General features: G+C 39.7%; 1 protein-coding gene across 2 annotated transcripts in view; it reads right to left on the bottom strand.

The window, feature by feature from the left end:
- The window catches only part of Cysltr2 (cysteinyl leukotriene receptor 2), a 39,555-nt gene that overhangs the window by 13,773 nt on the left and 12,458 nt on the right, over window positions 1-13,324 (bottom strand). Inside the window, exon 2 of one of the 2 annotated variants that reach the window (XM_027928952.2) lies at window positions 2,154-2,215. The exons of the other annotated variant lie outside the window; for it this stretch is intronic. The gene's annotated coding sequence lies outside the window, so the exon portion shown is untranslated. The remainder of the gene's footprint in view (window positions 1-2,153; window positions 2,216-13,324) is intronic. 2 annotated transcript variants of the gene reach the window in all.

Raw genomic sequence — 13,324 nt, 5'->3', positions numbered from 1 at the left:
GAAACTTACTTTCTTTTTCAAAAGAAAACCTGTCTATGAGTGATTACAGCAGCTTTATGTGTAGTAGCCCCAAAGTTGAAATACCCAGCTATCCTTCAATGGTTAGACAAACTGTGGTACATATATACCATGGAGTATTACTCAGCAATGAAAGAGAACTATTGATACATAAAATAACTAGGATAAATCTCCAGGGAATTGTGTTGCATGAAAAAACAAACAATCTCAAAAGATCACCTGCAGTATGAGTCCATTTATATAACACACTTGGAATGACAAAATTATAGAAATGAGAAGATTAGATCAGTAGTTGCCAGGAATTAAGAAAGCAGCAAGGGTAGGAAGAAAGTAGATGTAGCTATAAAAGGGCAATTTGAGAAATCTTTATAGTAGTGGAACTATTATGTATCATTAATTGTATTAAAGTCAATATCCTGTTTGTGATATTATACTATAGTTTTACAAGAAGTTACCACAGGGAAAAAGGGTACAAGGGATTTCTGTGTTATTTCTTACGCCTGTATAGGAATATGTAATTATCTCAAAAAGAAAAGATTAACTAAAATTAAAAGTTTAAGTGTGGTTTGAACCGAATATCCTGGGATGGTTACAGAATTTCATCTCAAAAGAACTGCTCCATAATTCTTTTGTTAGATCCATAAGGTCCTCCCCCCTCCCCCTCACCCCTGCAACCTGTCCACACTCCATAGCTGCAGAAATAATCTCAGGAAAGTGGGAGAAGACCCTCAGGGGCCCCACCTCAATTAGTAATGAAGGCGGTTTATTCAATTACAAGTGTGTGTCAGGGGTCCCAGGCTGGGGAACAGTGACAGGAATAGAGTTTCACCAAGATCCACCTGAAGTCCTTGCTGCCTGGAACAAGTGCCCTCCCCTCCGGGCATACCTCTGAGACCCCTGCCCATGGCTGAGAGAAGTTCACCCTGAAAGGAGAGCTAACAGTTTGTGAGAACCTTCAGCGGAGTGTTCATCTTTCTCTCCTAGGAATAAATCTTCTGAAGGTTTTAGTTATGATTGGACTTGTAAATCTGATAAGTTGGAAAGTTTGTTTTCTAGCTTCTAGCATCTCTTTTATGATCTATTGTCCTGAATGTTGTTTGTCAGTAAGAGGAAAAAATCTATAAGGAATGGCCAAGCAGAAGCCCCCTAAGTCTGCCGTCCATCTGACCCCTGGGCTGGGAGTTCAGCATTCTTTGCACAAACTGTCCTTTGGATAAACTTTGTGTCATCATTTCAAAACTTTAAGAACTTCCTCTGCCTTATCTTTGTGACTGTGAGAACTACTTTATTTCATTTTTTTTTTTAGCCCTGATTGGAGACAAGTGACCTTTGCCCAAATTCTAGAGACACAAAGTCCGACAGGAGCCACCTTTACAATCCACTGCAGCGTTAGTGGGCTCTGCTCAACCGGAAACTGCCCTCCTCCAGGCCAGACACCTCTGCCTTCAGCTTCCTCCCTGTAACCCGGGTCTACGTGGTTATGTCCCTCTGATGGGTACAATTTCACCAGTGACAATCTGAAATTGCAACGGCTACTTCGGGGGACCCTGATATAGACTATTTACATGAGGGACACTTTCAAACAAAAAGTGAAGAGATCTTCATGAGAAGATTGTCTTGTTTACCAAGAGATATTCTTTTTTTTTTTTTTTTTCCTTTTTCTTTTTTTCTGAGAGATTCTTTTGTTTAGAGTCGGAGACACAGTAGCCGCCCTTTATGTCCCTTCTTTGGGGATTATTAAGTGCTGACTTTTCAATTATGTTAATTGGTAAAGTTGCCAAAGACCTAAATCATTTTTGAAAAATATTTATTTTTTAGTTGTAGGTGGACACAATACCTTTATTCTATCTTTTCGTGGTGCAGAGGATCGAACCCAGTGTCTCATGCATGCTAGGTGAGCGCTCTACCTCTGAGCCACAACCCCAGCCCCTTAAATCATTTTTAATACAAGTTTTTTTGTGTGTTATCTTTGTAATTTGCTCTTCTCTAGATAACTTTATTCCCTCTCTTTTCGGAGGGCGCCTAATTAGGCTTTTTCAGTGCTAATTTTCTTTTTCATCTGAAGCAGGCTCCTCTTTTTCTCTATTCCGCTTCCCCTCTGTTCTCCTGTCCTAGGAAATTAATGGTCACCTTACCCAAGAGTCCTTCACTTTTTATGTGCACATTCTTAGAAGATCCAGATAACCAGTCAAAATCTCTGGGAAAAAAAAAAGAGTTATTAAACTTTGTATCTTTCTGTGGAGCTTGAAAGTATATTTGCATGAGAGTCTTCATTATTGTAAGAAAAGAAAAAAAAAGCATGATCTTCAAGTTAAAAGAAGTATAATTTTTTGCCATGAGTCACAGTCTTCAGAAAATTACCTTACTATGAAAATTAATAACAGCACAGTATTTTGATTTGGACAAGGCCAGGGTTGAAATTCTTTTGATTAAACTGGATTTCCTACATTGGTCGTATACTTCTACTATTTTCATAACTTATTTAAAACTAATATTATACATATAAAAATTATATTAATACTAATGAATGCCCTTTCAAAGGTTTAATTTTATGAAATTCTTACAATGTGATAAGTCATGAGGATTTAATGTGTTAGCTAAAATTCTATTTCCTGATCCTTAACTAACTTTAAGGTTTTAGACAAAGGGTTAATTAAGAAGTTTGCCTAGGTGATTTCTAAATAAGGAAAAGATACAAATACTGATTATTAAGATCGTTTTTAACTTTATTTTTTTTAATGGCAATAGACTAACAAAATAAGCAGAAGCCTTTGAATGATAGTACATGTTTATACATCAAAATTGCTTAAATTGTATGAAATAAATGTTACTAGACATCATCTAAACCATTTCTCTCTGTGTGTATAGAAAAGGAAGGTTGACAACTTGGGTGAAAGATGATTATTAATATAAATGGTTAATTCAGAGTGCTATGATTTGAATATGGATAGTAACCCCCAAAGGTTCATGGTCTTGTTCCACAGGGTGGGGCTATTGAGAGGTGCCACAGACTTTTAGGAGACAGGGACTAGTGGAGGATCCTTAAGTCGCAGGGGACAGCCCTTGGAAGGGGATTGGAAACCCTGATCTCTTCTTCCTTTTTTTTTTTTTTTTTCCCTTACTGGCTAATGAGATGAGCAATTCGCTCTACCATGTACTCCTTCCTCTCTTAATATTCTGAGACCCAAATCAGCCATTTAATCATGGACTGGAACCACCAAAATAAATCTTTTCTCTTATTATAAGCTAATTGCCTTAAGTATTTTATTATAGTAATGGAAAGGTGACTAATATATAAAGAAATACAAATATACATACAGGATAATGAATATGATTTTCTGGTTAATTAGGAACGTTAGTAAAGTTGAAACTATTTATAGAGATAGTAAATTTAATATGACACACATTGATTTATTTAGTAGATTTAATTTAAAAGCTGTAGTTAACACTTCAAATTCATTACTTATTTGTTTACTTATATATTTGTGTGTGCCTAAATTGATACATGTAAAGGCATATTAATAGAGTCTTTATTACAGATTATTAATGAATAATGTACAAAAAGTAAAATTAGAATTTGGGTCTTTTAAAATATAAAATGATTAAGTTTTTATGTCCGTGTGAATAAAGGTTTCTTTGCAACATAAAATATTGTTAACTTTCAATCCTTTTGACATAGTTTTAAATAATTTTTAAAAAGATTTCTTGTTTTAACAAAAATAAAAATTCCTGTTAACTATTGTTAACTCTGTGTTTTCACAATGTTGCCTATAGTTATTTCTTGACCCTAGATATATATGCCTTGTATCTGTGTCCTCGAGAAACTATTCTTGATTCTTTTATTCACAAATTCAGGGCCCCAAATCGGAATAATCAAGCTATTTGGAGCCTTAACTATCTTTGAGTTTATTACAATGGTCACTAACAAAGATTTTCTTCTTTACCCTATGACAAAAAGGACAAAGGGAACAATTAGAAATCTAAATATCCTTTGACATTTAAAAGTATTAAACTATTACAAGCTGGGTGCAGTGGCACATGCCTATAATCCTAGACACTCAAGAAGTTGAGGCAAGAGAATCACAAGTTCAAAGCCTGCCTGGGCAACTTAGCAAAATCCTATCTAAAAAAATTATATATATAATATATATATAAAATATTTTATATAATAAAATATATTTATTATATTAATATTATGTATAATATTAATATAATAAATTATATATATATGTATAAAATTAAAGGGTTGGGGATGTAGCTCAGTGGTAGAATGTCCTGAGTCCAACCTCCAGTAGGGAAAAAAGTAAAAGAAAGATAATTCTGGATTGCTTAGTCACCCAATCTCTCATGAAGTTTTATTATTCATGAAACATCAGCATGCGTTGCCAACACTCTAAACCCAGTGATCCTCCTTTCCTCATCTGTAGAAAAATGTGCCTATGATTGGGTACCTCTGTGAGGGAACTATCCATATCTTACAGGAAACTTCTAGAGTCTCTTTGGATACCTCTGACTTAACTTTGATGTTGGTTCATACTAAAACACAAAAGCTAGGAATTGTCACGTAGGTTATGCTATTGTTGACGTTTCCCTTGAAATGCAGCTTTTCCTATAAATAAAATAAGTTCCAATGGCTAAATCAATTGCCCTCCCACAGACCTGCCAGCTGACAAAAGATAAAAGGAAACATATTTATTTAAGGTACGTGAATTTAGATGAGTCAGTCCATGCATTCAAAACACTTTAGAAATAAAAAGATCTCCTGAGACTAAAAAAAAAAAGAAAGAAAGAAAAACCTCTCTAAAATAGACGATGGATAGGAAACCTTGAGCTACTTGCCATTACCTAGGGAGAGAGCTATAATGAAAATAAAGTTTAGCAAAGCTTCTTCATGATATTACTACAAGAGCAGAGATAAACTGACAATGATCTTAAACCAACATCCAAGGGATGATTAAAGGGTATTTCCAAAGATGTCCCAATGCATGCCCTGCCCAGATTGGCACAATCATGCTAAGGCTAGAGAAGTAAAATGTGATGACCCACGGCTGGAGACCACTTTGAACTTCTCCTACAGGCCTATGAAGATGTTCTGGTTATAGTCCTCTATTCTCAGAATGTACTAAGGCTTTTCTTTGCTGGAGCGCCCATGTCTATGATGGTTTAAAACTTTTGTTTCATTTTGTTTTCCCAATTTGGGAAATCCCAGCTCTCCTCTCCAGGAAGAGAGGCAGACACATATTTCACTGGTATAATTAGTAAATAACAGTGAAGTTTTACCTTCTACATGGAAACTTCTCTGTCCTTATCATCAACAAACACCACAAAAAGTGATGAGGACTAAAGGAATTCAAAAGCCCTCAAATGACCAAGGGCCACTGGATTCCATTGGCCTGACCGCGGTGAGCTCAGCCTCCTGCAGGTCAAGCACATTATCTCCTTCTGGGACAGAAGAGGCTGCCCCGTGCATTCAGGATTGCTTCTAGTCCTTGATTCTGTCCTGTTACAATCGGAGGGGAAGATTGCCAGGAAGCTCTAGTTTCAAAATAGCCCCCTAAGCAGCCTCTGTGTGATCTGAACCCGAGACTTTTGTTGTTTTGGAAAAGACAAAGAAAAAAAGCCCTTAGACCCTGATGGAAAGAACATCACTGGGTACTGTTATAAAGGCACAGCACAAAGACTCCAAAAGTTTAACCCTGGCTTCATGTCTCCAGCTAAAACATGTATCTAAACCTTGCATCCCAATTACTGGAAGACTGTTCCTTTAAGAGTCCTCAAGCTTAAGATTTTTTAGAAATTCCTCAGAAGCTGTTAATTTACAGTAATTTGCCTCCTGTCCAAAACAGCGTGACAATTTACTAACTACAGAAACAGCTTTTGACGGGGAGCGGGGAGAATGACTTTTCTGGCTTTTTAGCACACTGTTTTCTTTCCTTTTCTCTGCTGACTTTCTTGTCTGTCATGGTACCTGGGCCACCTCCCTTAACTGACATAATGTCCCTTATCTTCATCCTACCACTTTTGACTCTAGTGGTCTTTTGCCACTTTAGGAAACAAACAAAGCTCTCTGGTGCATTTTGTCCAGACAATAGATAACTGTTTTGAATTTAATTGATTGTGGATGGGATTTAATAACTGGCTTAAGTGTTAAAAGATAAATATATCTGCATATCCCTCTGATGTGTAAATTTCTCTTACAAAATTTATACCAGATGCCAGGCTTATAAACATTGTACATTGACCCCACATCAACCAAAGACTTCTGCTGAGGTCTTTATAACCCTATCAGCAAAACCTAACCCTGCAGGAATGGGGACAAAGATCTGGCCTCTCCTGGATAAACACAGTCACTCCATTTCCCTGAGGGATGTTCCAGACTGCTTTGCAAGATCTGACTCCTCTGAAGGAACCTGTCCATTTCAAGTAACACTCCCCGACAACCAAAGATCAAATTGAGTCTGTTGTGATTCATGATTTAAAAAAAAATATTTTTTTAGTTGTAATTGGACACAATGCATTTATTTTATTTATTTATTTTTATGTGGTGCTAAGGATCAAACCCATGCTAGACGAGCACTCTACTGCTGAGCCATAACCCCAGCCCGAGTAATCCATGATTCTTTTTTTTTAATATTTATTTTTAGTTATAGGTGGACACAATATCTTTATTTTATTTTTATGTGGTGCTGAGGATCTAACCCAGTGCCTCATGCATGTTAGGTAAGAGCTCCACCTTTGAGCCACAACCCCAGCCTGATCCATGATTCTTAAATGCCCATTATTAATCCAGTGTGCCCCACTAGGACAGTCCTTATAGGGACATCAGGCTTACTCCTGCCTGTCACACATGAGCTTATCTGTGTAGTCAGGATAATTGTTAGAGAATTTCAGATGTTTTAAACAATCATCCCTTCAGTGAATCATGTTTTCCCTAAAAGAATCCATGACATCTTCAAGGCAAGCTCAGGCTCCTTGAGAGCACTTGTGGAGGGTGACCTGACTCCTAGATCTGCAGGCCTTGCGAGCAATGACAACCACAGCTGGGATCACGTAAGTGGAAAGGACCATCCAAAATTTGTCTCGGAGCCAGGAAAAAGTCACGAATTATACAATTTCCACTCCGGAAGCCCAGTTTTAAATTTAAATCCATTAGGCAGAGTTGTCATGGATAATCACGTTGTCCCTAATTTCTTCTTAGCTAACCAAAGAGAAATTTATGTTAGAGTAAACACTCTGGCTGCACCTGCATAAATACTACAGTCTGTGACTCAGGGGCAAAAGGACCTCCTGCATGTCTAGAACAAAGGAGGCAGATTTGAGGAACATATTTTAATTTGTTGGGTGTAAAAATTTCAGAATCTGGTTCCTCAATTTCAAAATCTGTTACAAGAACTAATAACCATGTTTGTTTTCTGAAAAGTCCTGTTTCCCTGAATTCTATCCCCAAATTACCTAACACGATCACAAATCCTATGATAATTCCTGTCTAATGCTCTTTTTCTAAGACATCTGTTTTCAGTTATTTTAATTTAGAATCTTTAAGTTGAAGAGCACCCTTTCGATGATTAGGAGAGACACAAAAGAAAAATAAAAATTTTTCTTACATAAAAGAAAAATAAAGATTTTTCTTATTAGATTCTGGAGGTCAAGCACAGGGAGGTCAGGAAGTACAGGCGGGGAGAGAGGGGGACCACTGGCCAAGGTCTTTATTGGGTCCTGGGCTTCCTGTGGGCAGTTCTCATTGGTGGATTTAAAGCAAGCAGACATGAGTTCCAGGAACAACACTGTGAGTAAGGTTGTCCTTGTGACATGTCTTCACAGTCCATATGGAACATGGTCAGCAAGGCCAGTCAGAAGGAAACGTTAGCTATCCTATAGGAAGGGGGTCCATGGAGGTGGTTGTATAAGGCAGTTATCTGGATTGAGCACATCCTATAGGAAGGGGGTCCCTGGAGGTGGTTGTATAAGGCAGTTATTATCTGGATTGAGCACAGTGAGGACCTGGGGGATGGAGTGGAGATCTGCAAACAGTGGCAAGGGTGACTGAGTCCTGGTTTTGGTATAAATAAGTTAAGCTTGTATTTAAAAGGGATGTTTAGGCAACATAAAATTATAAGAATTCACTGTACCAATGGTGTGCATTCTCCCCAGATGTAAGTTCATACACCCAACTTCATTCAATTATAGTCTTGTCTTAATGGGCTTTCTCTAGAAGACATTGTCCCTGAGAAGCCACATAAAGTCAAAAAAAGGTACTGTACAGCATTAATTTACCCTGCCCAAATAGATGGTTTGTAAATGTATTTCTGATGCAGCAAGAATGTTTTTCACTTGTTCTTCAGAGAAGATGGAACTCACAAACATGGTCAGTGTGAAAATGATATAATGAAAGAGAGAGTTTATTTTTTTCCCCCTTTCATTGAGCACTTTCCAAGGTATCTTCCATAGAACATGGATTCCACAAGATGCTTTGAAAAGAAAAAGCTTCCATAATCAACGCGGCTTGAAAAACACAGCCAGCTCTAATATCCCTCTCTTAGAGATTCATAATGCATTGGAAAGGCTCTTTGGGATCCCACAGAAAAAGATTTGCATAGAGTTTCCCTCCCCAACTTTTTTTGACAGTGAAAACTTTTTTGCACATTAACAGATTCTAACTCCCTGTAATTTATCTAGAATATGATTTTGTTGTATGAGAAAGGGAGCCCCCTCCTGATGGACCAGATCAACTAGCAAGGGAGTGGGGGCATGTGGGGTTAAAGTATTTGGAATCAGGGAGCCTAAGCGTTTATTCTTGAATAAATTAGCATTTTGGAGCACCCTTACTTCCTTTGTGAAATGGAGATTGTATTTGGTTCCTAGGGCTACCTCAGCAAAGTACCACACACTGGGTGACCTAAACCAACAGAACTTTACTTTCTCACAGTTCTGGGGGCTACAAGTCTGAAATTAAGTTGCAAGTATGGCCAGTCTTCCTCCAAAGGCTCGAGGAAAGAATTCTTCCTTGCCTAGAGTTCTTCTAGCTTCTGCTAGTTACCAGCAATCCTTGGCATTCCTTGGCTTACAGACATTCTGCTCCAAACTCATGTCTCATCACATGGTGCTTTTCTTCTGTGTCTTCACATTATCTTCCCACTGTGAGTGTCTGCACCTCTGTGTCTTCTCTTAAGAACACCCAACATGTTGATCTCAGGGCTCATCTCACCCAGTATGACCTCATTCTAACCTTACATCTGCCAAGAACCTGTTTCCAAATAAAGTCACATTCATAGGCACCTAAGGTTAGGACTTGAACATATCATTTGGTGGGACATGATTCAATCCATTTCATAGAGTGGCCATAAGTGTTACATGAGTCAGTATATGTGCCACGTAGGGTACTTGGCACAGGGCAATTGCTCCCTCTCTGTTCCAAACTCATGAATGAATGTAGAGATGATCGGACTTCAACTTCTATCATTCCATTGGCCACCAGGGATGAGGAAATGAAATGAACTCTCCCATTCACATGAGGTGTAAAAAGACAACTCCTGTTGGTGTCTCTTAAAAAGGCCCACTCTACGGAAACACTGACTACTCTCAGATTATTCTGACATGTTTATAATGAAAATCTCTCAAGACAACATCACTACATGACCCTGATCTATTCCTTCCAAAGAATAATTTGATGTTGGAACCAGGTATAAACTTCTGTAAGAAGTTTATATCTAAGAAGCTGAGAAGGGTCTGGAACAGTAGAATAGACAGCAATCGAATCTTCAAAGTCTTTAACCATGAAGACCACCATTGCTCCGTCTAAAGTCCAGCAGGACTTGGGTTAAGGTAAGAAGGGAAGCTGGAGAGTGACCCAGTCCTGGACTCCTCCCCTGGGAGGAGGCCTGGTCAGTACAAGCAGGCCCTGAGTCCTAGGGAGCATGTTAGGTAAAGTCTTGGGCACAGAGGTGGCTCAAGCCAGGGATGCTGGGACAGAAGGCCATATACCCTAATGAGTTGGGAACCAAATCTCAGGAATGAGAGGAAAGCCTAATTTTAGAATCAAGGCACAAGATCAGAAGCGGATCATCACTGAGGGTAACACTGAGTCCCAGAATTGTTTTGATTCCTTGGCTTGAGGTTGGGGTTGGTGCTGGGCCTCACAGGGCCTACCTGGGTGGGGTGGGATGGGGTGACAGCTGCCAAGCAGCCCCTGTTGGAGGGAGAGGATAACCGAAGAAGCTGAGGGTTTTGATACCAGGAACATCTTAATTTCCTGGAAAGTTAAAGAGAAAAAACACAGCATCACCCTTCCTAGAAATATCATGTGGTTAAAGGACACCTGCAGAAATAGGGCCAGCCCAGATTCAAAACTGCATGTAGCTCCACATTTTTTCTTGAGAAACCTTTAAGATATTTTGATTGTTTTTTTTTTCCCTGTCTATGTAAAATACATGTGACTATGTCACACTGTAACCATTCCCTAGCCAGTAAAATAAACAAACAAACCTTAAAAATAAAAAGGAAGAAAACCTCCCTATTAGATGTAACTGTAAAAATCAGTCAACCAGACAATTAAGTATGCAAGAGGAATCTAATAAATATATGAAGAGGTAAATTCAAGGGAAACTGGAAAATAATTGGGTCATGTAATTTCCACTGCCTTAATGGGGCAGGATTGAGCATGTGCACAGCTTCCAGTACTGAGAGGAGGCTCAGAATCAAAAAAGAGTTAAGGCTTGCTCTCCTGCAGCTTTACTATAGTGGAACAACAAAGAAGAAACAGGGATCAGCAGTAGCAGGTAGGGATTTCATACTTGAGTAATGAAGAAACCCCTCACACAGGTTTTCAGTGACCAGTTAAAAGCTGATGGGGATAAATAGCTTACATTGATATTTTGCATATTTTCCTGGTCATAGCAAAGAAATTATTTTTATTTATGAAAAAATATCTTTGATATATTCTCCTGGGATTATTAGACCTTGGCACAGAGACCTCCCTGACTATGGACAGTCAGTCACCTTGCATTCACCAGGTGTGTTCACCTTCAGTCCTTACGTACAGACTGTGTCCTGCCTACAGAGCCCTAAAAGACCAAAGTGCTCAGACACAAACATATAGCAGCAACACATTGACTCAGAACAGTAGCAAGCAAGGTGCAATTAGACACTCAGCTGCCCTGACCTGGTATATTATCTACTAAAGAGCAGATGATCTTCTCAGAATGGATGTTGGTGCAGTGTGCATTGTCTTTATAAGAAACTATTGATGTGATTTTGTGTAGAGTGGCCCTGAGCAAAAGGACAGCAGCATCTAACCTGTTAGAGGGTATATTTCCCATGCTAGAAGCCTCTTAGTTGCTATTGAGTGCTATTCTGAGTACTGGATGGGCTAGATGTAGAAATCTAGGAAAAAGGGGAGTTAAGGGTCCTCCTGGATATTTTGACCTCTTGACCACTGTCTCTGAGACTACTAACTTCCACATTGAAAATCCTCCCAGTGAACTGACATCAGGACCCTTGGCTGCCTGGTTGAATCAGCCCCCAGCACTGCTCCCACTTCAAACTTCCCAGTCTCCCTGCCCAAGGGCTCTGGGAAGTGCACTTTCTCCATCAGCCCACCCCCACCTCCAGCCACAGATACTTGTCATTCAACAAGAGCAATGACCAGCGATATTGTGTTCTCTCTAGCAAGACATTCTGCCAAGCTCCTTGTGTGAATGAATTCAATTAATCCTCAAATAGCCCTTGGTACTCTTATTTGTTAACTGCTCTAGGTGTTTTTATTTTATCATATCAGAGTTGAAAAGACCAAAGTGCAGGATATGGAGTCGCTTATGTGCTCAAGGTCACTGTTGGTAATGGGATGGGGCTTGAACCCAGCTGTAAGCTCTGAGCCACAACATCACGTGTGTCTCATGGAACTGCATATACACGATCTCTAACCTATAGAAACTTCCATCGTGGTGAATGACTTGGACAGGTTAAAAGACAAAGGTCGAAATGAGAAGGACCTTCAGAAAGAGATGTAGAGGGGGTGAGAGTGCATGGGGAAGGAGGCAGCCAGCAACGAGTTTCCTTGAGGTTCCAAGGGAAGAGGTTCAAGGATTCCAAGCAAAAAAAAAAAAAAAAAAAAACAAGACATATGCAGGCCCAGAGCCCAGAGCCCATGGCAGATTTGGGAAGTCACAGTATAGTCTAGGAGAAGCAGGCAAAGAAGGCAAGGTAGAGAATGGTCCAAAAGGGGCCTGTGTCCATACTAAGGAGTTTGGGTTTATCCTGAGGGCAATGAGAAACCCCAAGATCTGGAGAGAAGATCTGTGCTTTAAATAGGTGGTTCTGGAAGTAGATGGAGGAAAGTCTGGGGGAGGCAAGCCTGCATGCAGAGAGATGAATAGGGATGTCCTTGCGATGGTCCAGGGCAGATGGTGTGAATTAACCCAAATCGGATTGAAAGGTATAGAGGAGTAACAGCTGACCCCACTGTGGATGGGCTAGATGTGGAAATCTAGGGCAAAGGGGAGTTAAGGGTCCTCTTGGATATTTGGGGGGGGGGGGCAAATGGTACTTTTCATTAATAAAAGTCATGAAAGATGCTATTCGGGGAAAGAAATGAGGAGTTCCATTTGGGAATTCTGAATTTGAAGGTTTTCTGTAATAGACAAGTGGAAGTGTTCCATTGCAGCCTAGAACAGTGGAGGAGCTCCGTGAGCCTGTGGATTTAGGGAACACCAGCACTAGGTGGAAGCTGAAGTCAGAAGAGAGAAAGAACTTGTGTAGGGCTGTGGAAACAAAGAAGGAAAGAGGGTCAAGAACAGGACCTTGGGGAACATCAGCAATGAAGGGACAGGTAGAGAGAAACAAAGGCTGTAAGGATGATGGGAAAGATTGGTCAAATGATAAGAGGTGAATCAAGAACGTGCTGCCACAGGGGCCAGAGGAAGGCTGCTGTAAGAAGTAAGTGACCAAGTGATCGATAGGGATCACCAGAGGATTTAGCAACAAGGTTATCAGAGGGGAAGGTGCAACCCAGTCACAGGAAGCTGATAAAGGAGCAGCAGTTGAGAAAGCACCCACAGTGAGGGGAAAGGATGAGGGGAGAGTCCTGTGGCTGCTGCAAAAGACATGTTGCTTAGTATCAGAGGTCATCTGTCTTACTATGTCTCTTTTTTTTTTAAGTTGTATTTATTTATTTTTATGTGGTGCTGAGGATCAAACCCAGTGCCTCACATGTGTGAGGCAAGTGCTCTACCACTGAGCTACAACCCCACCCCTGTCTTTCCATGTTTTATGTTCTGGTGCCTCCTTTGCATCCTTCACTACTCTTGTGCTT

The sequence above is a fragment of the Marmota flaviventris genome, chromosome 4 (assembly GCF_047511675.1).
Source record: "Marmota flaviventris isolate mMarFla1 chromosome 4, mMarFla1.hap1, whole genome shotgun sequence".
Classification (NCBI taxonomy): Eukaryota; Metazoa; Chordata; class Mammalia; order Rodentia; family Sciuridae; genus Marmota; species Marmota flaviventris.
Note: the sequence above shows the minus strand (reverse complement) of the source record. Positions and strands in the feature narration are given on the sequence as shown.